Source organism: Anabrus simplex, chromosome 5, assembly GCF_040414725.1.
Source record: "Anabrus simplex isolate iqAnaSimp1 chromosome 5, ASM4041472v1, whole genome shotgun sequence".
NCBI lineage: Eukaryota > Metazoa > Arthropoda > Insecta > Orthoptera > Tettigoniidae > Anabrus > Anabrus simplex.
In genome coordinates this window covers 247,654,535-247,680,546 of record NC_090269.1, presented here as the reverse complement: position 1 = coordinate 247,680,546, position 26,012 = coordinate 247,654,535, and positions in this window count along the sequence as shown.

The window sequence follows — 26,012 nt, the reverse complement described above, 5'->3', positions numbered from 1 at the left end:
TCGTTATCGTGAAATTATTTGCTTTGATTTTGTTTCTTGTAATATTATGTTTGGCGAAAAGAAACTTTAACTTAGGACGAGTGTTGTTATTCGAAGAAAGAAAAGATTACGCAAGAGAGGAATGATGGCTACGTACGTCAATAAGAAATCTGGTATCGTCGGAAATTGTTGTACTGCTTGTACGTGTGGAAGCAAAGTGACTAGGGTCGGTTTTGCTATGAATTCGTCCAGAATTAACCAGCATTGGTTATTCAGTTTATGGTGACAGATGGTATCAGGGGAGCCGATATTTAACGTCATATAAAGTATCTTTATGGGAATGAATACGTATCACGCTATACAGAGTTCCTATGGTGTTGTAAATTTCATAATTGACGGATAACGACGTGCTAATACCACATCAGGCACAGGGGGCAGACTGGTGAAAAAATGAAAAAAGTTCAAGGGATACCGCTTCGCAAGCTATGGTTAGTCCGAGACACCGCTGAAAAATGTTTCCACTGCCAATTGCGGGCGTTAATCGCTCGGAGAATCCGTCGATGTGACAGTGACTGAGGTAGGCCTACAAGCGATGCTACTAATGGGATTCCTTACTCACCGAGTCTCTGCGATGAACGGTGTGGAATGTCGCTGGTCGGGTGATGGGTGCATTTTAGTAGGCTTGGTAGACTGATATTTAATAACTTTTACTCAGTGAGTAAAGCAACAACGGGAATATCTCACTCTTCATCTGCCAGTATGCCTCTTCAGTGACACCTACACCACCTGTGACAGCTGATGGTGGATATGTTGAGGATCAAACCATCCTTCGGGCTGAATACTCAACATACATGTATATTATGTATTAATTTAATTTCGGTGCCATACTACAGTTAGCAGACATTGAAATTAGTACATCTTCCAGCTACAATGTATTTTAAATAATAATAATAATGATACTATTAATAATAGTGTTATTTGCTTTACGTCCCACTAACTATTTTTACGGTTTTCGGAGACTCCGAGGTGCCATAATTTAGTCCCCCAGGAGTTCTTTTACGTGTCAGTAACTCTGCGAACACGAGGCTGACGTATCTGAGCACCTTCAAATGCCACCGGACTGAGCCAGGATCGAATCTGCCAAGTTGGGATCAGAAGGCCAGTGCCTCAACCGTCTGAGCTACTCAGCCCACCAAATAATAATAATAATAATAATAATAATAATAATAATAATAATAATAATAATAATAATAATAATAATAATTAGAGGAAGGGAAAAGGTGTGTTAGTAGGTGGAATATGAAAGATAAGGCAGCATAAGGACATGCTAACACTCTTTAACCGGCTTTAGAGCCATGATGACTTCTAATCATATGCTATTGCTTGCTAACAACATGTCTACTCTGGAAGTGTAACTGACCGCAGGAAAGGGGAAGGGCAGGTTCCTTTCATGCGTTGCTGAACAAAAAGAACACATGAATAAGTACGAGAAGTGATTACCAATACTCCAATTTAATTTGTCCTGTGTTGAACCCCGGTGATATTATTTCGTGACAACCATCACCAGACAGCAGATACGGGCATAATACACTTACTTTGAAGATATCCGTGCTGATAATTGCCACCAGATGGACAAGAGACATGGTACACGAGAAACAAGCTGCGGCTGCTGCTGCCTCGAGTGAACGAGCTGGACACGCGAGGCGGCCGACTTCTAGTGGCGCCTCGCACTGCCCAACCTGAGAGTAAAATCACATTTCCGAGCACCATTTACCAAAAGGTTTATGCATATCGAATTTAACCTTATAATGAAAAACCCCGTTCAATCTGTCTCTTAACCGGAAGTTCCAAGTTCGGTTCTCGACTGGTCCAAGTATTTTCATTCTTGTGATCAAACCTTGTGTAAACAATTGAACTGTCTGATATGCGAGGCAAAGCACTCGACCAAGAAAGCAAACAATATAGCTAAGGAAGTCTCAAAGCTGACCACGTGATGGTGCAATATCTGATGGTCATATGGCTGGACAGTAATTCTTCGCTGCGTCTAGAAAAATCGCTATGTGATAATATTTCAGCTAAGAACTCTGACCAGAATAGTTCTGTCATCCAAAGTTTAGTATTGCATGAACTATCTCAACGAATTTTTGCTCTAAGTGATACATGTGCTGCGGGTCAGTATTTCTCCCCTCAACATTGTCACAGCGATATTTCGGGACGTAACGACGAAATGCCTTGGAAGGTAATAATAATAATACTTGTAATAATAATAATAATAATAATAATAATAATAATAATAATAATAATAATAATAATAATATGTTTTATTTATTCTTGCAAAGTTAGGGATGTACTCCCTTTCTTACACTTAACCAGTCTTAACCTAGGACACTGTTAAAAATAACTACTGATAACAATAATATGAAAACAATATTAGTTTAACAGTAATAACAGAAGACTCTAATAGTATTAATAAAACAAATCACATAATCTATATAATGGACATCGTTCGTAGAGTAGGACTACATTAAAGGTATATGAATAATGAGTACTGTGTTAGAAAATATATACATTTCTACAATATACAGAGATATCACCTTTAATTGAGAGGTGAAGAGAAGGATTAGTAAGAAGAAGGAGAAGAATATATGTGAAAGGAAGAGGGAAATAATGATCAAAAAGCGTGTTTACCTAGCATTTCGACACAGTCATGTTTAAAAGCTGAGCTGCTGGACATGCTTCTGACGTTCACTGGTAAGACACTCCATTGTCGGGCCGCGGTAACGGTGAATGACTTCGTGTAGATTGCTGTTCTGTGTACAGGAAGGGATAAACACATGGTGCTGCAGGATCGGGTATTTTTGTTATGGGCTGTGGAGAAGAGCTTGATGTGATGGTCGGGAAGTTTTAAGAATATTATACAAAAAAGCAAAGAGTATGAAGTATTCGTCGTTCTTACAGGCGAGCCACCTGAGCCGTGTGTAAGACGGTGTGACATGGTCAGCGTAACGAAGTCTACAGATAAATCTTACACAAGCATTCTGAGAACACTGTAATTTCCTTCCCAGGTAAAGACTCTTAATGAGCTGCATTTGCCAAAGTGTTTATTTGTTTTGTTTTTGTTTTGTTACTTTTTCCTTTTCGTTTTGTTTGATCTTATTATCATAATCCACGAAATTTTTAGTTTCTGCAATGTGAACCCAATTCAATATGATATAAAGTTTTACGTGAGTTAAACCTTATAAGCCATGATCCACATGATGTTTAATTTTATGTCTAATCCACATGATCTTCAGTACTTCATGAAAGCTTTGTGCTCATAATTCACCATAATTTACAATTTTATGGTTATGAACGTCGTAGTAATTTTCCATATTATGTGAAATATTTTATAACCGGTACACTAAACTTTGTGTTCACAATCACAAGAGCAATAATATTTCATATTACGTCTATATTTCTCAGAGTATTTTAACATTGTTTTTATACGAATGTAACAATATTTAGAGATTGATAAAATACTGGATAATCTTACAATAACAGAAACACGAGTGGGAAGGCGGCACCTTTAATTTCAACTCAGTCTTCACTCTCCTCAAATGAAAGTTTTGAATGACCAAATCATTTAAAGATTGATAAAATACTGGATAATCTTACAATAACAGAAACACGAGTGGAAAGGCGGCACCTTTAATCTCAACTCAGTCTTCACTCTACTTAAATTAAAGATTTGAAAGACCATGAAGTCGGAGAAGGGACCTCCAGATATCACCAGAGTTGCCTTTAATCACTACTGATGATTCAATCACCTCTCTCCCAGTACTATTGCACACAATGGGTTTTGTGCTGATGTAAGGGGACACGCATTATAGCCTACAAGGTATTAGAGTCTCATTAGCAATGTTAAGCAGAGCACCTTCCAATAAGTCATTACGACTCCCAATAGCGGTCCAATTACTTCCGTTCATTAAACCTAGAAAGTTCGTGCCTCACTCGACCCGGATGAGATCATCCACCTGCCGCTTGCTCGTGACTGGACCACCAGCAAACATTGCTGAACTCCCAGTACAGGGGTCACCGATTGCTGTCAGAAGAATTACTCTCTTTATTGGGCTCTGATGGGTGACAGGCCCCTTGAAACCGCTATAGTCACAACAGTAACACGGCAATAATAATAATAATAATAATAATAATAATAATAATAATAATAATAATAATAATAATAATAATAATAATAATAATAATAATAATAATAATAATATAATTAAAGTACTGATCTCTACCATTTACTTCTGATGAAGAAATTAGTTAATACATAACGTTATTATGTAATACTAAAATAATTAAAACTTAATATTTCTTTATTCCTCAAATAATACCCATAAACTGATTATTATTGTTCTATATATCAATTATACATAATTATATATTAATTAAATTACATGTAATTAATTTTATTATTATTATTATTATTATTATTATTATTATTATTATTATTATTATTATTATTATTATTATTATTATTATTATTATTATTTGTTCGAATCCCACTGTCGGCAGCCCTGAAGATGGTTTTCCATGGTTTCCCATATTCACACCGAGCACCTTAATTAAGGCCACGGCCACTTCCAACTCCTAGGCGTTTCCTATCCCATCGTCTCCATATGACCTATCTGTGTCGGTGCGACGTAAAGCCAATAGCAAAAAAAAGTATTTATTTATTTATTTATTTATTTATTTATTTATTTATTTATTTAGGATCGTTTCAACCTCCTATGGGTTACGATTACACAACTTCCTTGACTGTTGATGTTCCTTCTTTTTACGCCGCCAATACTCCTTCATTCTCTGGCTCGCTTTTGCTCGTTCCTCATCCGAGAACACCCTTCTTGTTCTCCTGGGTTTTTCTACGAACAGATCCGTCACCTCCGCAATTTTCCTTCTGAACACTGTTCTGTATGTAATATCTCCCTCCTCAATGCCACATTTTTTAAGATCCTGATGAACTTCTTTTTGAGCCAGGGCATTTGGGTCTTTCTTCTTTCCCGAACGATAAGGATCTTATTTGCTAGGCGTTCCGGTCCCATTCTTCTCTGATGTCCATAGAAAGTCAGTTGTCTTTCTCTTATCGAGGTTGAAATGTTTTCGCATTTTTCATACAGCTATTGATTTGATCTCAAACGGAAGGTAAACTCATTTCGTGTTACTTCCTTGGGTCCCAGAATATGCCTCAGAAATTTACACTCTTTCTTTTCTCTTTCGGTAATTATTATTATTATTGTTATTATTATTACATTCCTCTTCTGTTGCGTTTTCCAGACATTGGTCGTATGTAGAAGGCGTTGCGGGTGCGCACTGTGTCGCATGTTCTAATGTGGCCCCGTTTTATGAATGGATGGCCTTCGTGACACAAAACCTACGTGAGGGGATGCATTCACCATTGGATGTTTGTGTAGCGGTTGGTAGGGTGGTGAATTGTAGTATATAAAGTGATGTGTATTGAGACAAACACAAATATTCAGCTTTCAAGTTACAGGAATTAATCAGAAGTGGCTTACTTCCCCAATCCAGCCAGGAATGGAACCCAGGACTCTCCGAACCGAAGGCCACGGCACTGACCTTCAGCGAAGGAGCCAATTAATAATAATAATAAGAAGAAGAAGAAAAGTAATAATTTTACATCCCACTAATTACTTTAACTGTTGTCGGAGATGTTGGGTGCCGGAATTTTGTCCCACAAGAGTTCTTTCACATGCAAGTAAATTACCGGCACAAATACAGGAGTATTTCAGCATCTACAAATACCACTGGACTGAAGTGGGATCGAATCCGTCAACATGAGCCCAGAATGCTAGTGCTGTATTTCAAAGGATTATGTCTTCCTTTAGTATCCTATACAGCGGAGTGCTCTAACAAACAATGTTACATTGCTTAAATGGCAATGTTACGGACATTGGTATGAAAACGAGCCTAGAAAAAGAAAAAATTCTGGTAATAAATAAACACCCACAGATACTGCATTTTAAGTTAAAGGGGGTAGTAGTAATCTACGACAATGAAGCAGTTTAAATACATTGGACAGTTCCTGATTGAAGATCTTAATTCTGAAACTAACATCAGAAATCGCATGGCCATGGCGGAACGGGCACTTCGTGACATACAGTCTCTGATACGTCAACGCAACATATAAACACCTAAGATTAGCCAGTTACAACATATTCTGGCGAAACCTGGATATTCAATAAAGGTGATATAAGAAGACTATAAACCTGTGAGATGTGGTGCTGGCGACGTTTAGAAAAAAAAATAGCTGGGAGGAGAAAATGACCTATGTGGACGTACTTGAGAGAATTAACAAGATCAATCAAATCAACAAAATAAGATCAACATTTCTGGAGCACAGATTGCGACTTGGCGGCTTAATCGTTGAAATACTTGAGGAAAAACACCTTCGTGGGAAGCCAAGAAATATATGTATGAAGACGTTCTTCATTTGTACTGGTCTAGAACATTATGAAGAAGCTAAAATAGCTCATATTAGTGACAAATCAGTTGTAAGACGGAATACATAATGATGATGATGATGACAGTTGTTTCCTGTCTTGTTCAACAGAAACGTCCTAGCCGTCCTATCCAGTCGTGCATCATCTCCAGTCATCTAAAAGAAATGTTTCAACTCATGCCCTAGTTCATAATGACAAAACATCAAGTTAATCATCCGTCATCCACTTGACGTGACAACGGCCTACGCCGCAGCATGCACGGACATTTGACGTTGCAAAAATCATCCCGTATATTACAGGCTGTTTTTAGCATTCCATGCATTCGATTTTCCGATATCGCTCAAGATATCAGGTAAATGCTACTACAGTCAATTTAGTGTGATGATTCAACCTCTCTCCGTGGGGTCCTCGTGCCTTTAGTGCTTTATTACTCAGTACACTTAGGAGCGCGTAGCTAGCGAACGCGTCGCCCGACATAAAAGATTCTGATCTCGCTTTGTTTGCAAAGAGACAGGCTAACAAATATAAGTGACATTATAGTGAATACAAGTACAACTTGTGAATACGTGACTGTCGGCCTTGATAATTTCCACCAAATGATAACTCGTTATGTGAGATACCATTAGAAACTCTCTCTAAACTCAAGATGATAGTACTACAACGGTTACCTCGCAACTCTTTGAGACAAAGTAATGTGACGTGGAAAATGTGAGGTTTTCTTAATCTGCTTCAGATTATCGACTTCTGAACGCAAATTCGCACCTATCACGTGTGAATGAATGAATAGAGAACGTTACGCCCGTCGTAGGGTAACATTGCAGTAGGCATACATAATTAAGACATGGTGTACACAATTTTGAAAATTACCGAATGTATTTACCCATAATATAAAACCAAACCCCATTGCTCAACAGCCACGAAGGGCCATGGCCTTCCAAGCGACCGTTGCTCAGCCCGAAGGTCTGAATATTATGAGGTGTCGTGTGGTCAGCACGAAGAATCATCTCGGCCGTTATTCTTAGCTCCCTAGACCACAGGGGCCGCCATCTCACCGTCAATCTCAATTGCAATCGCGTATGCTGAGTGGAACTCGAACCAGCCATTGGATCCAGGTAAAAATCCCTGACCTGGCCGAAAATCGAAACCGGGGCCTCCGGGTGAAAGGCAGGCACGCTACACCTGCACCGCGGGGCCGACATTGAACCATAACATGCTAGGGCTATATAATTAGCCAACCGTGTCACTTGGTGACCAGACAGATAAGTTAGTTTGCAGTTAATAACAGCAATACCATAACAGAGGTAAAGATAAAACCAATTAACGGTTATTTCTTTATCAACGTGACAATTCGATCTACGGTGCCATTCGTCTCCTTTTTTTTGGGGGGGGGGGTTCTCACCGGCTGCTTGTAAATACAATTAGTCAAACTTGCGCCGGGCGTCGTTATCATGAAAACCCAGCGGGAGAGCCCTCCCCTGGCCCCATTCGTATTCTTTACATAATAAAGAAAAATTGAAAACTGGAAATTTTCAAAGGGGCTACACGGAAAAGTCAACATTTCGAGAAATTTACAAAAATAAATCTGTTCCACGGTGCGAGAATACAGCAGAATTCATCATTTCAATCAACTAAAAAACAGGAAATGTGTTTTACAACTCAAATATTTTTACTGGGCACATAGTATGCACATGGCACATTATAAACAATTCAAATTTTAAAGTCCATGTGATTATTTTTCCGTTCTTGGTGTTGTAAATTAAAAAATTAATAACAACGAAAATTCATTGAAAGGAAAATGATCTATAGAAACATTCTGATGACTAACACAACCTTGAATAAACATATCTAATGTCACGAATATTAGTGAAAAATTGTGCATGTTCCTGGGGTAATTATATTGGTTTCCACGGCTGAATGGTCAGCATGATCTTCCATTCATGGGGATCAGGGTTCGAATCCTTGTCCGGTCGGGTATTTTATCCACGTGTAGTTCATTTCCCTATATCGGTGGATGTGTTTTCTTGATCGTCATAATACACATCTTCATTTAGAAACAACATATCACACTATCAACCACCATAGAAATACACAGCAGTGAAGACATCCCTTAGCATGGGGTTAGTGTCAAGGAGAAATCGTACAGTAAATCTGGACTTCCTTCACATAAGTACCGACCCTAGATCACTAGGATATCGGTCAGGAAAGTATTTTTTGGGCTAGGTATTGTAGCATGTTTAATACTCGATCTTTCTTGTTCTCGATGAACGAGGTGGTGGCGATAACCGTTTAAGGGGAAGTATAGGCAACCATGCCCTCCTAAACACTTGCAATAAGAATACAGAAGGAAGAGTTTCGGTCCTTCGAAAAATGAACATATCCCTGAAAGAAAGAGAAGTTCCACGAAAGACGTGAAACGGGGATACTGCGTAGATGCATACTCTATAGTGCTGTAATCAGAGGGAAACAAAAGTTTCCTATAGCCCGAGGTCAGGCGAATGGAGGCGCCAAGCTAATTTTAACCCTTTACGAAGAGAAGGACATCATCGAGATTGCAGAATTACCCTTCCCCTCCATATTCTGAAGAAACAGTTAGAACTTGTTAACTTCTGCTTTTTGAACTTTGATACATGACGCTTACGACGCGTGCGAACTTTCAACCTATATGAATGAACGTCACGAAACAGGATCATGGATATACATCGATGGAAAGAAGAAGGGATAGTACATCAGATCTTACTGGAACATGTGATATGGTAGATGGAGGGAGATTTTGGGGCCTATACACTTCAACGATAAGAGCTCGTGGAGGTCTTAATAACTGAATAGCTTGAGGTCGGAAAGTCTTAATATGTTAACGCCTTAATATGAGAACATCTTAACATCTCAGAGGCTGAACGTCTTACCGTCTGATGGTCATGTTGATAGAGGAAGGAGATCTTTCTCAATGTTCTTATTACACGAGAGAAGACAGGGCAGACAACAAAAGGAGGTTCTCTGTTTAGTTTACAAGTTCACTTCACATCTGAGTAGAGCACTACTCAAAGTTACTATCATTGAGAACTGGCTATCTCAATGACGAGAGATAAAGTTAGTGAGAGACCGTCTTTTGACTTGCCTAGAACAGGAGATATTTTGGCCATGTATTTAGCTTCACTAAATGTTTGTAATACGGAAGAATGCAAGTGTATTCTCTCCATGAACGTACCCCAAAGTGGTCTTGATATTGAAATTAGGGCTCATTGTCACTTTATGTAATGGGTATTATAGGAAGTGTTAAGGTCAGGAAAGTCGTTTTCCAATTACTGGGCAATGCAGTGTAAGTGCTTAAGTGTTAATATGAGGAGAGATCTTCATTGGGGTAATCACAAAAATGGGAGTGTAAACAAAAGGTAAAGATCTCTGTACATGATTATGAAGGTATTTAGGGGTCGTAATAGGACGGGTACATACTACGAGAGATGACAACGACAGTACGAGAGGAACATGAGACAACAGCTCCTACATCATCGAACGTGTCCAGATACCAGAATCAACAAATGGTGATCTAATGGCTTAAATTACTATAAGTCCCCGCGTAACAATTCATTTTATTAAATTTTACTTCATTCAATTTTTCTTTTGTGACATTTAAGTTCAGTTTTCGTAAATCCACTGTCACGTTTATCATCCTAATAAAAAAGTTATTTTAATTGGTAATTTCATAAATTCCTATTAATGATCCTTAGTTTTCTAGTTAGTGTGCACTTAATGGTTAGTGCTCTATCACCCCACCTCTGTGAGTTTCTAGAGTCTGATTCATGACTAACAGGGTAGCATGCTGGGCTTCGGTGTAAGTGGTCCTGGGTTCAATTCACAACCATGCCTGGGATTTTAATCTTCATAGGTTAATTCCTCCCACGCGCGGATGGGCTGTTTACACCAACTTCAATATTGGATGTCGTTATAGGTAGAGCCCCATCCTCTCACACACGCAGGTGACCTATTGGAGTCAGCTCTAAAGACATTCGCCAGGCCTCTTCGGGGGCCATGCGCGATTATTACTACTCGAATTGCCCAGGCGGTCTGTGTTTCTTTATAAGTTTCAGGCTGTCTCATAACGAATATACATAAAGATATTCTTTATTATTCTATATGTTTGTCTTCTTGTGACTCTCGTACCACTGCCCGGAATAAAGAGAAAGACAGTAGGCCTATTTGCTTTTAAAAGAAAACTTGCTTATATGTCCATGTGCACATGTGTTCTTTTAGTTAATTACGCAAGTCGCATTATACACGTTATGTTATAATCCATGTATCTCCGATAATTAATTAAATGTATTACCCTATTGCAGGGCGCGAAATCAGAAAGACGGGGGAGTTGGCCGTGCGTTTAGGGGAACGCAGCTGTGAGCATGTATCCGGGAGATAGTGGGTTCCAACCCCACTGTCGGCAGCTCTGAAGATGGTTTCTCGTGATTTCCCATTTTCACACCAGGCAAATGCTGAGGCTGTAACTTAATTAAGGCCACGGCCGTTTTCCTTCCCACTCCTAAGCCTTTCCTATCCCATCGTGCCCACAAAACCTATTTGTGTCGGTGCGACGTAAAGCAATTTTTTTTTAAACGTCAGAAAGAAATGGTGGGGGAAAGAAGGATCATAAGGCTTAAACTAGTAGAGTCTATTTCAGGAAGTACCGGGTAGGGAGTAAGTACATTACTCTCTCTCTCTCTCTCAGAAAAATTTAAATGTTAAATTTTTCGTTTGAACTCTATTCTTATAAAGAGAATGATAAAGATTATTCCGTTTGTACACTCCTTAAGTCAATATTGTCCTATTGTCTACCTATCGAAAACACACCCTCTCCAAGAAGTACAGGAGTGTTGTAACGTCAAGGTACTTAGAACGATAACAAGGGAGGAGGGCTTCAAGTAAGTTACATTTTTAACCGGTTTTCAGATGGACTTGCCAGAGTGAAACGTGAACATCAGGCTGCAGGTGCGGAGTTGCCCCCGCTACGTTGCTTTATTGCTTAAGATCTGTCAGACGTTCTATTATTTCTATATTATGTGTATTATTGCTGATGTTTTTATGAAAATATTCACAGTAAAATACATTAATTTCAGTAATGGATGTGGTCTAGATTTTCCTCATTATTTTATAATGAAAGATCCCCTCACGCGAGCAATTTTAGTGGGGAAGAACGTTTGAGATAAAATCGTCAGTGGTGATGGGGGGGATCCTCCCTCCCCCTCCCCACTCCGCCGCAATTTCTTACCGTGCCCTTGTGCAAACAGCAAGTTATTGTGAACTTTCGGCTAATCAGCACTAAATTTATGGCTTCTAAACAGCCGGTATTTTAAGCCACATCTGAATTTGGCTGCGGAGTCAAGGCTGTTTGATATCATGTGCTATTTCTGGTGAAATGTCCACACAGCATGAGGCAAATATCGAAGTTTTGCCGGGATCCGAGCCATTGCCAATGCACTAGAATTACAATGTTGAGCTTAGGGTACTCAAGTTTCTCACGAAAGGCGTTTGAAGTGGTCGTTAAACAAAAGCGCGACCACCACAGCTAGTAAGCTCACCGTAGAAACAGTTTTAAAGTACTGATGATAGTAACCGCGAGCAAATCAAGAACCTTGCGGTTATTACTGGACAACACCTCAGGATTGTGTTCCCAACAGTTGGTCTATGTATCTGACGTGAGATATCAAATAACTCTACTTTTCCGCTAGGATTATTTATAAATGATATATTTTCATTGCTATCTATCTGCTTAACACATTCCAGTTGAATTCGACAAGTTACTGAATTCATTTTTAAATACGTTTACGATAGAAGTTGTGGTGTATACTCCATAATCAGACAACCAATTACAGGTTAAGTGCCTTTTCTTTTTTTTTCACTTAGGCTAAACTAAAATGTTCTTTAATGCCGGGCTGAGTGGCACAGACGGTTGAGGCGCTGGCCTTTGATCCCGGCTCAGTCCGGTAGTCTTTCAAGGTGCTCAAATACGTCAGCCCCGTGTCGGTAGATTTATTGGCACGTAAAAGAACTCCTGTGGGACTAAATTCCGGCACCTTGGCGTCTCCAAGAACCGTAAAAGTAGTTAGTGGTGCGTAAAGCAAATAACATTATTATAAAATGTTTTACATAAAACACCTGTTGCCATTTCTCAACGGATGCAGTATTATTGCATCTGCAGCTTTGCACCGAAATCTCAGTCACATTAATGGCTATGACAGAATGGAAGATGCTGAGATCTGGATGGTACTGAGTAACGACGCGTGGAGCAGCTGAATGTTATGAAAGATGGCGTTCATGCAGTCTGGCCCACTGAGGAAAGCAATGGCAAACTACTTCACTCCGCATCATGCCTTGTATGATTTAATTGTGGTGTCACAATCGGTTTTGCGGTTTCCGTTTAACCGCAAGATGCTACTTGGGGATTCAACTAGCCTCCAGACTGAAAATGAATATACGGATTTTGGCGGGTGTTCTATGGTGCCATTGTGATCTGTATGAAGTTTCAGAACTCAAAAAATGCCAATTTTTATCTCTGTCACTTTCTTTCTCCTGATTCGTGCACTCAAGTACGGCTCTCGACTCGCGATCGTAGTGTCTCCATTCAGCTCGCTTTCGCTTTGTTTGTCGTAGAATAAGGAAATTGTACGTTTTGAATATCATAGGGTGTGTTTGTTTTGAATATCTTGTAACAGTTTTGTTATAGGAAGTTTTACAACAGAAAATGTACAGCTAATTGTGGTTATGCATGGCAACAGCAATCATAATTAATGAGTTTAGTAAAAAAAAAAAAAAAGGCGGGAGGGGTGGTGAATCAGATTAAATTTAGAAATAGATTTGTAAAAAATGCCGACATAGTGAATATATATCTCCACATAGGTTTTACGTGAGGAAGGGCATCCAACAGTAAAACGGCCCCAAATCAGCTTTAACAGCCGACCACAATAAAATTATAAAAACGTCTAGAAGAATAAGAAGAAGGAGAAGAAGAAGAAGAAGATACTCTTGGTAATACTTTCTTTACAAATATATTAATTACTAGCTGTTACCCACGGCTTCCCTCGCGAAGATTTCGTAATTTTATAAAAATTAATCGTTCTTCGGTACTGCACTAAGACATTAACTGAAAATCCCTAAAGTATAAAAGCTCACCGAAAACTTGTATTTCATTTACCCCAGAACCTCTGTGTAAACCACGTTTGTGGCATTGCCTTTTGCGGCTAAGATGACCAGGCTACTGGCAGACCTAAATCTGGAACATGTGACATGGAACTCTACATGTGAGAAACAGTCCTCTTTTAAGTCGAAGAAAAAGGGTTTCTTTATTTCTAAAGGATATTCCAAATACCAACTTTCACGTCTGTAACATCTTAGTTTTTGAGATATAAGTATCCTCATAAAGAAAAATAAACTCCTTTTTACTTATTTTCGATCTCCAGCTTGATTTTCCGAAAACAAAAAGTACGTGTTTCTTTATTTTTAAAGGAGATTACAAATACCAAATTTCACGCCTGTAGCATGTTATGTTTATGAGATATACTATACATATAAGTTACTTATTTTAAAAACTTTCCCACTCCCTGGCTGAGTGTTCAGCGTTGAGGCCTTTGGTTCACAGGGTTCCGGTTTCGATTCCAGGCTGGGTTGGGGATTTTAATCGCGTGTGATTAATTCTTCTGGCTCGAGGACAGGTTGTTTGTGTTTGTCCCAACACTCTCCTCTTCTATTCACTCAACAAACCACATTACCAACCACAACAGGAATACGCAATAGTAATCACATCCCTACACATAGGATTGGCGACAGGAAGGGCATCCAGCCGTAAAACAGCGTCAAATCTGCATGTGCGACGCAGTTGGCACCCGCAACCCCACAGGTGTGAGAAAACCTGTACAAGAAGAATAAGAAGATACTCATTTTAAAAATTCACCCGCTTTTTTTATTATTTCACCCCCTTAAGTGGATTTCCAGAAAAAAGTGTGTTCATTTATTTTAAAAGAGATACCAAGTACTAGTTTTAACCTGTGTAACATCTTCAGTTTCTGAGATATATGTACCCTCATGTAAATAATTCAAACTCCTTCCTCCGTTCTTTTCACCCACCCACACCCCCTCACCCTTTAAGTGGATTTTCTGAAAACAAAAACTTGTGTTCTTTTATTTTTAAAAGAGATTCTAAATACCAATTTTAATGTCTGCAACATGTTAGGTTTTTGTGATATATTGTAGGTAATCTCGTTGCTGTAAGAATACTGGAGCTGACGTTGCCATGGTTACGGCAGTTCATTTCCTTATCCGATTCCTAGAGCAGGGATAGTGTGGTGCCAATATCTCCACAACGGTTGGTTTTAGGGCCTTAAAACATAGTTATCGAACCCGTAGGACTTAACCGAGTTTTGTTCTTCACGTCAAGGGGATTAAATTGAGCTTTGTCTCGCCCTTGTACGACAAATTCGATATTTCGCCTATGTTAGCCTAGTATTTTTATATCTCCCAACGTCGCCACCCCCCTCAATTTGTTTTGAAAATAAAATATAGCCTATAGCACTCAGGTATTGCATATCTTTCTATTAGTGAAAGCATTTTTAGAATCGGTCCAGTAGTTCCTGAGATTAGCCATTACATACAAACAAACTTTACCTCCTTATATAATAGTATAGATTCCACGATATTCTTAAAATATTTAGATCAGAGATCATGTATCAAAAAATTCTTCGTTTTGTCTCTTGTGTTACATTTTTACTCAGCCTTTCAATTAGTGTTAAGTGTAAATTCAATGATGAAAAAATAAGTTTAGTTAAGAGACACCTGCAAAAATACTGCATCCATCAAGAAATAATAACAAGAGGCATTAATGTAAACTATCGCAAAGCAATGATGCCTATGAATTAATTATAATTAATTAATTAATTCATTCATTCATTCATTAAGAATTGTTAAAACTTTTTCAACAATTTGCTTTACGTCGCACCGACACAAACAGGAGTGGGAAGGAAGTGACCGTGGCCTTCATTCAGGTACAGCCCCAGCATTTGCCTGGTGTAAAAATGGAAAACCACGGAAAAACCATCTTCAAGGCACCCCTCCCAAACATCATGGCTGTAGTTAGAACCTTCTTCGGACAGCTGGGAGTGAAATGCCAGGTAACAGAATAGAATAATCATTAAGACAGGAAGGATGAAAGGTTTATTGCGTCTAGCATAGTAACACTGTGGGGATCGGAAGAGACATAAATTGTCCAAGGAAGGATAGACAAGAAATTGGAGAGGAAGAATGAATAATGTCAGTCTTATTTGTCGTCTTGTGAGAGCATATTCGTGTTTTAGGACAAAAGCCTCTTTCTGAGATTCTTTAATTTTTCAGGTACAAAAAAGAATCCTATCTTGCAATCATCTGAATTCAAGCTTTGGCCGTCAGGACAGAACCCCAGTAGCGAAGCCTCTCTGTTTACCATATTCAATAATAATAATAATAATAATAATAATAATAATAATAATAATAATAATAACTCTTACCGTCATTAAGACCTAATCTGTGGCTCTTTTAACAAGTCAAATGCACTACACCATGTTAGATTACTGCTGCCTAACTAGGGGCACTGCAAGGCTTCTACGAACATGTTGCCCCTCACATTAAACAGCTACTGAACTGTTCACACAAAAGTGAGTGATAACCCTTACAACATTTAGCTTACAACCTTTCAATAAGTAAGGAATCGAACTTAGGGAATTAGAGTAAGAGGCAAAGGCGTAACCTTTAATCCACGGAGGAGATAATCAGGTTTTCCTTTCCTGGTCTTATTTCCAATTACATGAGGATTTGGCTCAGTTTCACAGCCGGAAGCCCCTCTTGATAGCAAACGTATGTTGAGAACTGTATTCACTATCGTTTATTTCTATAGCTGCTGGTCGTGTGATGTGTTAATTAAGTGCTGTGTATGAAGTCTTATTAACAAGACGCTGTTAAAATGCCTGACCTCTAGGGAATCAAACCCGGGACCATCTGAACCGAAGCCTGCAACGCAGATTGTTCTGTTATGTAGCTGGACGAACAAACTCAGTATCGGTATTATTTAGGAGTCGGGAGTCGAACTTAGGGTGTCAGAATATGAGGCAGAAAAGCAACTAAACCGCCGCCGCTGCTGCTGCTGTAAATGGTGGTGGTGGAGGAAGTGTTTGTAGTTTTAAGAGTAAATACAATTAGGCAACCATCCTCTCGTAACACTAATCAGAGGAAAAGCTCAAGAGAACCGACCTTACGCGGAATGAAGGTATCAGCAAAAGAACGGGAAGGGCAACAACAAAGGGCGTGAAAAATGAAAGACTGCCTCGCAGCGTCGCGATCGGGGAGAACAAGAGTTGATCAAGCGAGGTCGGGTAAAAAGAAAGGAGGCTGGAACATATACAGTTGAACCTGCTTTATACGTAACTCTGTTCTACGTAATTCGTATTTGTACGTAATTTCCTTTAGGTCCCGGCAAAATATAATATAAAAGCGTGTTAATTGAACCTTATTTATACGTAATCCGTTTATACGTAATTCGCTGTTATACGTATTAAGTGTCAGTGAAATATAACTGAGTTTTGCGTAATTGCAATGAGGATGTACTTCTTAAAAAGAAACTACTGTACTTACGAAGTTTCCTCTTTGCCGGCGTAGGTGGAAGTAGAGCGATCTGGTTTCGGTGCTGAAACAGAACACAAAGAGTTTCGCCGAGTGACATTGTTGACCCTTACTTACTGGCGGCTTAACAAAGGCGAGTCCCATTCGCTCCCCCACTACCTTCGTCGTTTTTGACACGCCGCCAAAGATTGAGATACATGATAACAACATAAAATAATAAAAAAATTGTTTGAATATGAGAATTTCTTTCGTGGGAACAACAACAAATTTCAAAGTATCGTCGCCATAAGACCTATCATTGTCGGTGCGACTAAAGTAACTTGCAAAATAAAATTCAAAGTGCATTATAGAAAAATGCTGGTTCAACATTTAATAACACTGAGTGATGCAGGAAATGAACCTCTCTCCATTAATTTGCTAAAAGCCATGGATTTTATTTCGGCTGCCTGGAAGCAGGTCTCATCCTCCACAACCAGCAACTGTTTCCGCAAACCTGGTGTCTTACCAGAAGAGGCTGCCTCTAATGATGATTATGGGGACGAAGTTTTGTCTAACAATGAGCTAACGCTACCGGAGGGTATAGCATTCGATACTTTTGTGCTTTTCGATGATAATCTGGCTGTAGGTGGAGAACTACCGGATGAAGAGATTATTGCTGATCTATGCCAACAACGCGGCGCTTGAATCTTGACACCTAAACTGAGTGAAGTGTTAAGTGCAATCGAAGTGTGTAGGCGTTACATAGTGCGAAGAGTTGTAGTTAAAATGCTTTGAATTCATTACTAAGTTTGCTAAAGGAGATTTATACTCTTAATGCAAGAAAAGTGAAACAAGCCAAACTATCTGATTTCTTTAAGGCTGGACCAAGTTCAAAATAATATTTTATTAATTATTTGCAAGGATTTACACATGTAGGTCTATTCCATTGGTTTTTCAGTAAATATGTGATGTATTGTGTAAGTATGATTTCTAAGTAATTCTCAGTTAAACGTAGTTTCTTCTCTTCCCCTTGATATACGTATAAGTCAGGTTCAACTGTAATTGGAAGCAATTCCATGCACAGGTATGGACCCCGTGGTCGTCATATTAAGAGCCTTTCAGTAAAATGAATTGGCGTATGGCTTTCAGTGCCGGGAGTGTCCGAGGACATGTTCGGCTCGCCAGGTACAGGTCTTTTTGATTCGACACCCGTAGGTGACCTGCGTGTCGTGATGAGGGTGAAGTGGTGATGAAGACGTCACATACACCCAGCCCCCGTGCCAGCGAAATTAACCAATGATGGTAAAAATTCCCGACCCTGCCGGGAATCGAACCCGGTGCCCCTGTGACCAAAGGCCAGCACGCTAACCATTTATCCATGGAGCCGGACAGCCTTCCAGTGGCCACTTACGTCAGGCAGGGGTACGTGTATGTATTCTACCGCCGACACTCACAGGGAAAGGGTACAGCTGTGTAGCCCTGACACCGGAGAAAAGAACTGATGAATGCTATTATATTTTTTCTCTGCAAGCAATGAAAATCAAGAGATTTTTGTTACAATAGAACGCTAATGTTAACACTTCCACGCCACGTTAATTGGGATTGAATAATTATTACAGCACGTAAGTCAGGTGAAAAATAGATTTATTAGTTCTCCAGCAACGAATTCATACTGTAAAATACTGTAAGAGAGAATCTGCTAATCCTTAAATTTACTTCTTATGTTGTAACATTAGTCAGTCAGTCTGTAAAATTAAAGACCAGGTTTCCAACTATTGCCAGGTTTCTTAAGCTTGCGTGTTAAACAAGTACTCATCTTTCTTAGTTATATATCCCCTTCAGTTTTTCCCCAGCTGCAGCTTCTCCTCCTTCTTTTCGTTACACATTTCCCTTCTTTGTTTGGGATGCCCGCGGCTGCCGAGGATTCGGCTGTGGCGATCATTAGGCGCGCAGAACCGGTTCGGCTCGACTGTAGGTGGAGTGGGAGGGAGGCAGTCAGGCGGCTACAGTAGCTATTATCTTATGATATTTTATATATGCGAACCTCGATCATCCAGCCTGGCCCTGAGGCAGGGCTGCTGGACCAGGGACAGGGCTGTCCAGCCCTCTCATTAAGGGCATTTCTATATCCTCTAGTTGCCCTGTATCTCAACCAGGTCACCAGGCTTTGAACGATAGCGCAAGTTCTGGTCCGTCCTTCATAGAATACGAACTAACTGAGGAAGATACACCGCTTTTCGTGTAAATGGGATATCATATGTTCACCCAGCTGTAATTAGGATGCTGAACTTCAAACAGTATGAGTTCTTTTTCACTACAGATAAATCAGTCAAATATATTTGCAGATTGGATATCAGTCTACAATCTTCCCGAGTAGTATAATGTGGACATAAGCATAATTAGTTTAGTTACAAGTACATGAGTGATGCTAGCCGTACTCTAAATAAATAAATAAATAAATACAGTTATTTAATTAGTACATCCCCAATCCATCCAGAGCAAAACTCAAGCGCGGATGCAGTACGACAAACTGTTTATCCCCCTGGGTTTGGCTAATATTTAACATTTTTCAGTATGACGTTATTTAATAATTTGTTAACAAGCAGAAAATCACCAACATAGTTATCATCCTGGACTGAAACACAATTTCCCTGCTCAGGTTGTTAGCTAACTCAGTAGAATTTAGATGTCAAAATCAAAAACAAAATCTTCACTGCAAAAGGTATGTTTCCGAAATTGAAAGGTCTTGTATGGAACCGTGACTTTCAATTCGAACCTCGTTGGCGTTTCGTGAAGTGCTATGTGACGTCGGCGTACCCTTGCTTCGTCAATGAATCGACTGTAGTACTTTGAAATTTGCGTGTACGGTGGAATGTTGAAGATCGCATGGGTAGATCACGTTACTGACAATAATGTACTCCGTCGTACTAGGAAAACATGTTAAGTCTTGACCCTCACAATACGCAGGAAGGCAGCCATTTCGCTCACATCCCTCGAAAGGACCAATACTGCCTGATGTAAATGATCATGGAAGGTAAGGTAGAAGAGAGACGTTGATGTGGATGGAGTAGATCATATTGGCCGCGGAACCTCCGACAGTTGTACGACATCCACAATACGGGAAGTTCGAAAAGCGAGGTGTAAAATAGGAAAAATGACTCTGCGAATGCACCAGAAAGTATACTAACACGTTATGGCAATGGGGCCAAGCTCTACATTCGGAAGGCGAGTAACTTGGAATCCCACCGTCGGCTTTTCTGAGAATAGTTTTCTGTAGTTCCCATTTTTACTTCTAAGCAAATGCCCGGGCAGTTCCTATTCACGAGAATGGAACCGTTTACCGGATGACGTCAGAGGAATAGCAACCACAGGGTCATTTAAAAGAGCGGTAACATGTACAGCAGGATACGAATGAACTGTGCATTTCTGGTCTTTCGTTGATCGTGCTATTACATTATTATTATTATTATTATTATTATTATTATTATTATTATTATTATTATTATTATTATTATAAGTATGTATGCCTCGCTGCGGTTTAATTTTATTCATATTATAAAATATTTTGATTTGTGTTTAACTACTGTGCTTTATATGGTATTAATTACAGTTGTGTTCAGTATAACTGGTTTAGAATAAGAGAAGGGTTAATGGCCTTAACTACGCCAGTAAAGGCAGTTATCTATCTATTCATAGGACACAGCCGATTCCTTCCGTCTCCTTTCTAACTGCATTCACCATAATTCATTGTCATTATCTCTTCAACTGAGCTTAGTGTCAGGAAGGCCACCCACTTGTAAATCATGCCATATAACTTCACCTCATCCTATTCCCGACCAGTGGCGGCTCGTGCTGAATTATGTTAAAAGGTTTTGCTGTGTGGCACGCATTCCATTGTAATAGACAAATCTAAATTCGAATTGCATACGGGAAGTGCCAACTGAGTCCGTGTGCATGCGTCCTCCAACCCCGCCGAAATGCACTGTCAGCTTTGAAGTTCCCGAAAATGTACAGAAAAAATACAGGTAAACATACATCTCAATTTGTAAGACTCCGATTTCGAGGGTCGTCGATATAAATGACTAGTATAAAAAATAATAGTTAAAAGGTTACAAAAGAACGCCTTTCCGCTGATAGAAAAAAATTTTTTCTAGTATCGACACACGCTTATATTTACAGAGGTTCCAAGACCTGCATACATCTTTGGGAACCGGCTTTCTTAATGGAGGGGCACATCATCTGCTGGTACTAACGTCCCTGTTGTCATGTTACTACCTAACTCAAAATTCATTACGATCACGGAGGAACATATTCATGATTACTTCATTCAATTTCTGATGCAATTCATTATACGGCTTGTCTCATCTTTCCAGCTGTTTTACGAAGAGTAAAAGACTTTGTATTAAAACCTTTCTCGAAAGGAGGTCGGTTTAAATCATTGAAATAATTCTCGGTCACAGTGTTATCTAATAGCAAGGTGCCAACCCAGAGTGGTAACATTTCAATACGAATTTTCAAGGCAGATCTTTTCGTTCATATCCAGCAAGACCAGGTCATCTCAAAGAGGGTGATGGTCCAAGACAGGAGATAGGCCTAGTGTGATTTACAGCCACGTTTGAGAGGAAGTGTCAACGAGTCCATGAATTGGAATATCCTCAGCCATCGAGTTAGTAAAATATATGTTTAAAAACAGCGATGGCAATAATTTGTCTATTTATCCCCATAAATTCGCAAAGAGTTTTAGGCCTAAAAACTCACTCATTCGGTCTCGTACGAAAGAGAATGTTTTCGGCCGTTGATTAGAATTATGCCAATAGTCCTGGCAATTTACACAAAATATAGAGAAATATACGTACCCCTAATCTTAAAGTACGCTGTTTGAAGACTTAACATGAATCAGTTTGTGTGATTTAATCGTAACTGAACACTGTCCTTTTAATCACGCATTTCTCCTGCATTTAAGCTTTTTGGGCTTTCTTTCTGCCGGACAGTAACATCACAAGTAAATTATACTGCATGTGAGAATGTTTACATGTAATAATTTTAAAACTTCTCTATTTACACTGATGAGTACAGCGGAACGAGCTTTTTGTCAAACAGCTAAGATTTCAAGAAGCTCCGCTCGCGGTAGTCATTCTCTCGCAGACGATGGCGCCGTTGCTACCTCTAGTGTATTATTTAATAACTCTACGGTCTCGGCTGAAGCCTTCGTGGCTCAGGCGGTAGCGAGCCGGCTTTTCATCGCTGGGTTCCGTGGTACAATTCCCGGTCACTCCATGTGAGATTTGCGCTGGACAAAGCGCAGGCGGGACAGGTTTTTCTCCAGGTACTCAGAAACACTCTCCAGTATCATTTCATTTCATCTGTCAGTCATTAATCATTGCCCCCAAAAGAGTGGGACAGGCTTCGGCAGCCGGCACAATTCCTACCCTCGCCGCAAGATGGGGACTTCATTCATTCCATTCCTGACCCGGTCAGATGACAGGAAACAGGCTGTGTGTTTCATTTTCATTTTCTGTGGTCTCAGCGACACCCTTCTCCAACACACGCGAATAGACCAGACGTGCTGCGAGGCTTGAAGTTCATACAGAACCTTATGGACGACTCTTAGCCACCTATCGGAATAAAGCTATAGTTAAGTGTGCTCTCGTAATGTTCTGTCCTTGACAGATCCAAACAGGGTTGCCAGATCACCAGTGTCTGAATGTGTATCGGTCTTTGGCTCGATAACAACACTCAATATGAAGAATGGGATCCCAAATCGCTGCATAATATATCTTTCCTTCTGGTGGTTCTGCAGCTCTGCAGATCGTATTATGAAGCCGCGCCTGTCGCCGACCCTCTTTTATTAAAACGGGAAAAGGGGCAGGCGGTAGAGTTCTGACCTTCTCCTTCCGAGTTGGCAGGTTCGAACATAGTTCAGTCCGGTGGTATTTGAAGATGCTAAAATACGACAGCTTCGTGTCGGTAGATTTACTGCCACGTAAAAGAACTCTTGTAGGACAAAGTTCCAGCACCTCATCGTCTCCGAAGACCGTAAGATGAGTTAGTGGAACGTAAATCCAATAACATTATTATTACTAAGAGGGATATATACAAATAAAAGTAAAATAAAAATGTTTCTGTTAATCACAATGTATTTTGAGTAGTATATCAACTGCTTTCTTTAAACATCTGTTCGGTATTTCACAGTGGAAGAGTTTTTCCGTGATCTAAAATATATTTTAGTTACAACGTTCGTTAAAATGTGATGGAAGAGGCCTTTCTTAGTTGTTTTGTTATTTTAAATCTGATGATCAATGTTCTTCATATCTGTAAAACCAGAGAAATTCATCTCCGGTGAGTGCGTTGTTGAGAAGGGAGACCTAATTTTCAGAGCGTTTTGATCCTAAGTTGGGAATGTTTACCTATGAAATTATTATCGTTGTTGTTATTTAAATTCGAGTGGGACCCAAACACCAACAACTACAAATAATGAATTATTTCACGCCGTGATATTTATGATGTATAGACGTCTTGGTCGTCCAGGGGCGATTCGAGAACACGCAAATGTTCACCCCATCGAAATCTTTCACTGAATAAAACTTCCTCCGAATAACAATAAACCCTTTTCATTTATATCATTTCCTATTAAACCCAACTTCATTAGGAATAATTGCAAACTGAATGCTTCCAACAAACAAACCCCCAATACATTAAAAGATTTTAAAATAATACTTATCTTAATTACAAACTAAAACCGCCGAACACGGAATGAATCTACCAAATGCAGACTAACTTTGACTTCAATAAATACATACATAAACTAGCAAATGTACCTGTGCTTCGCTACGGTATTCTAGATTGTGTACGGTTATCGTAGTAAATTACTGTACATGCAGTAAATAAGAATTTTTAAACTGAATGCCTCTAAGCCTTATCCAGAAACAGCAGGGGAAGATTCCTCTACATTGTTTCCAATGTAAGGTGTGAGTTGCGGAGTTGAAATGATAACGGCAGGCTCACTTGCCTACCGCCATTCACAATCGATTAGGAAAGTTTTCATTATAATGGGAAGCTCCATTACCTACTGCGCCGTCACAATCGATTTGGGTAGTTTTCGTTACAACGGCAGGCACCTTTTTCTACTTCCAGACAGATTACATCTGAGGAGTTTTTATTATAACAGCAGCACCTTCCCTACTATCAGTCAAAATTGAGTTGTGTTGTTATCATTATAATGACAAGCCCCTTTTCTTAATGGCAGTCACACCGAGTTAGTAAGCTTCTATTACAATAACAGGGCAACTATGCCTAATGCCAGTCACATTTTAGAGGGGTAAATTTGTTTATAATGGCAGGCACAATTGCCTACTTCCAAACACAACCGGTTAGGGGAGTTTTGAACATAATTGCATCGTCCCTTGAGTTCTGCCAATCAAATCGAGAAGGAAATTATTAATTACAATGGTAGTCCCTCCTTACTAATGCTAGTTACAAAGGAGTTGGAGAAGGATCCCACTCCTACTGCCAGTCAAAGTCGATGTGGAGAGTAATGATTACAATAGCAGACGCCATCCTACTGAGAGTCACTCTCTATGGCAAAAATGGCAAAAACACCCATTCTACGTCGCTACAAATCGACTTCAGTGAATATATTGAACTCATGACCTTCTTGGGGGAAAATATATAGATCGACGTACGAAGTATATGCATGTTTACAATATTGCAAACCTTCATTTACAGATTAACTGCTGCTAAGTGATACATGATATCGACAAACGGTTTGTACTACAGTATAAGACGCCTCATTTAGCTGTCTAAATGGCTAGTCTGAAGATATTTTCTCCTGTCTCATCTATTTATGGATAAAATTGAGTAAGGAACGTTGAATAGGATGAAATTTCCTTTTGGGTACGAATATGACAGCTACATACATAGAATTTCGCTCACGTCTGGATACTGCGTGGACCAATATTCGTGTATAATTAGATGATTCTATCTTTCATATAAGTGATTCTAATTACGAATTATACATGTATAAAGAGCAAAATGTTGGTATAATCGAGAAATTGATACAAATCTAAGCTATAAGGAATAGAGATACGACGAAACGTCATACGACCAAAGTTGTAGATCACTCCAAATTGAACTGAGATTGGGCCATCCGTTTTCTGATACGACTGACCGTTTAGCCGTAAAATACCTCGAAACGAAGGTCTGCACCGTCATTAAAATTGCCTCCATATTTCGATATTCTTCGGGGATAAAAAGAGAAAAATTTTAAGATCTTGGAAGTTTTCCATCGGTTACAGGCTAAATCGTATAATTTCGCCTAATTTCAATTTTCTGGCCCGTCTGGCAGATTGTGGTATTGGGCGAGCGGGTTAAAATTTAGGACTTTGAGTAAACTATATCTAAAAAATTTGCAGATGGTCATTATTACCCCTTAAATGGATAGCTGTACGAAAATTTCGCCATAATATCAATGCACGGTCGTTACGATTTTATTTATATAGATAGATAAGGAATCTGCTCCACATACAACTCCTTTTGGCATAATATAATTCCGTGTGGTTATTTATAGCCGAATGCAGCCCTTGTAAGACAGACCCTCCGATGAGGGTGGGCGGCATCTGCCATGCGTAGGTAACTGCGAGTTAATGTGATGGAGGATAGTGTTAGGTGTGGTGGGTGAGTTGCAGGGATGTTGGGGACAGCACAAACACCCAGCCCTCGGGCCAGTGGAATTAACCAATGAAGGTTAAAATCCCCAACCCGGCCGGGAATCTAACCCAGGACCCTCTAAACCGAATGCCAGTACGCTGACCATTCAGCCAACGAGTCGGACACCTTTTGGGATATGTCCGCTGGACTTAGCCTGCAAAATCGACCGTTCGTGGTATCTCCCTTATTATTCCTCCTGTTGGAAAAATGCACATGCGAGAA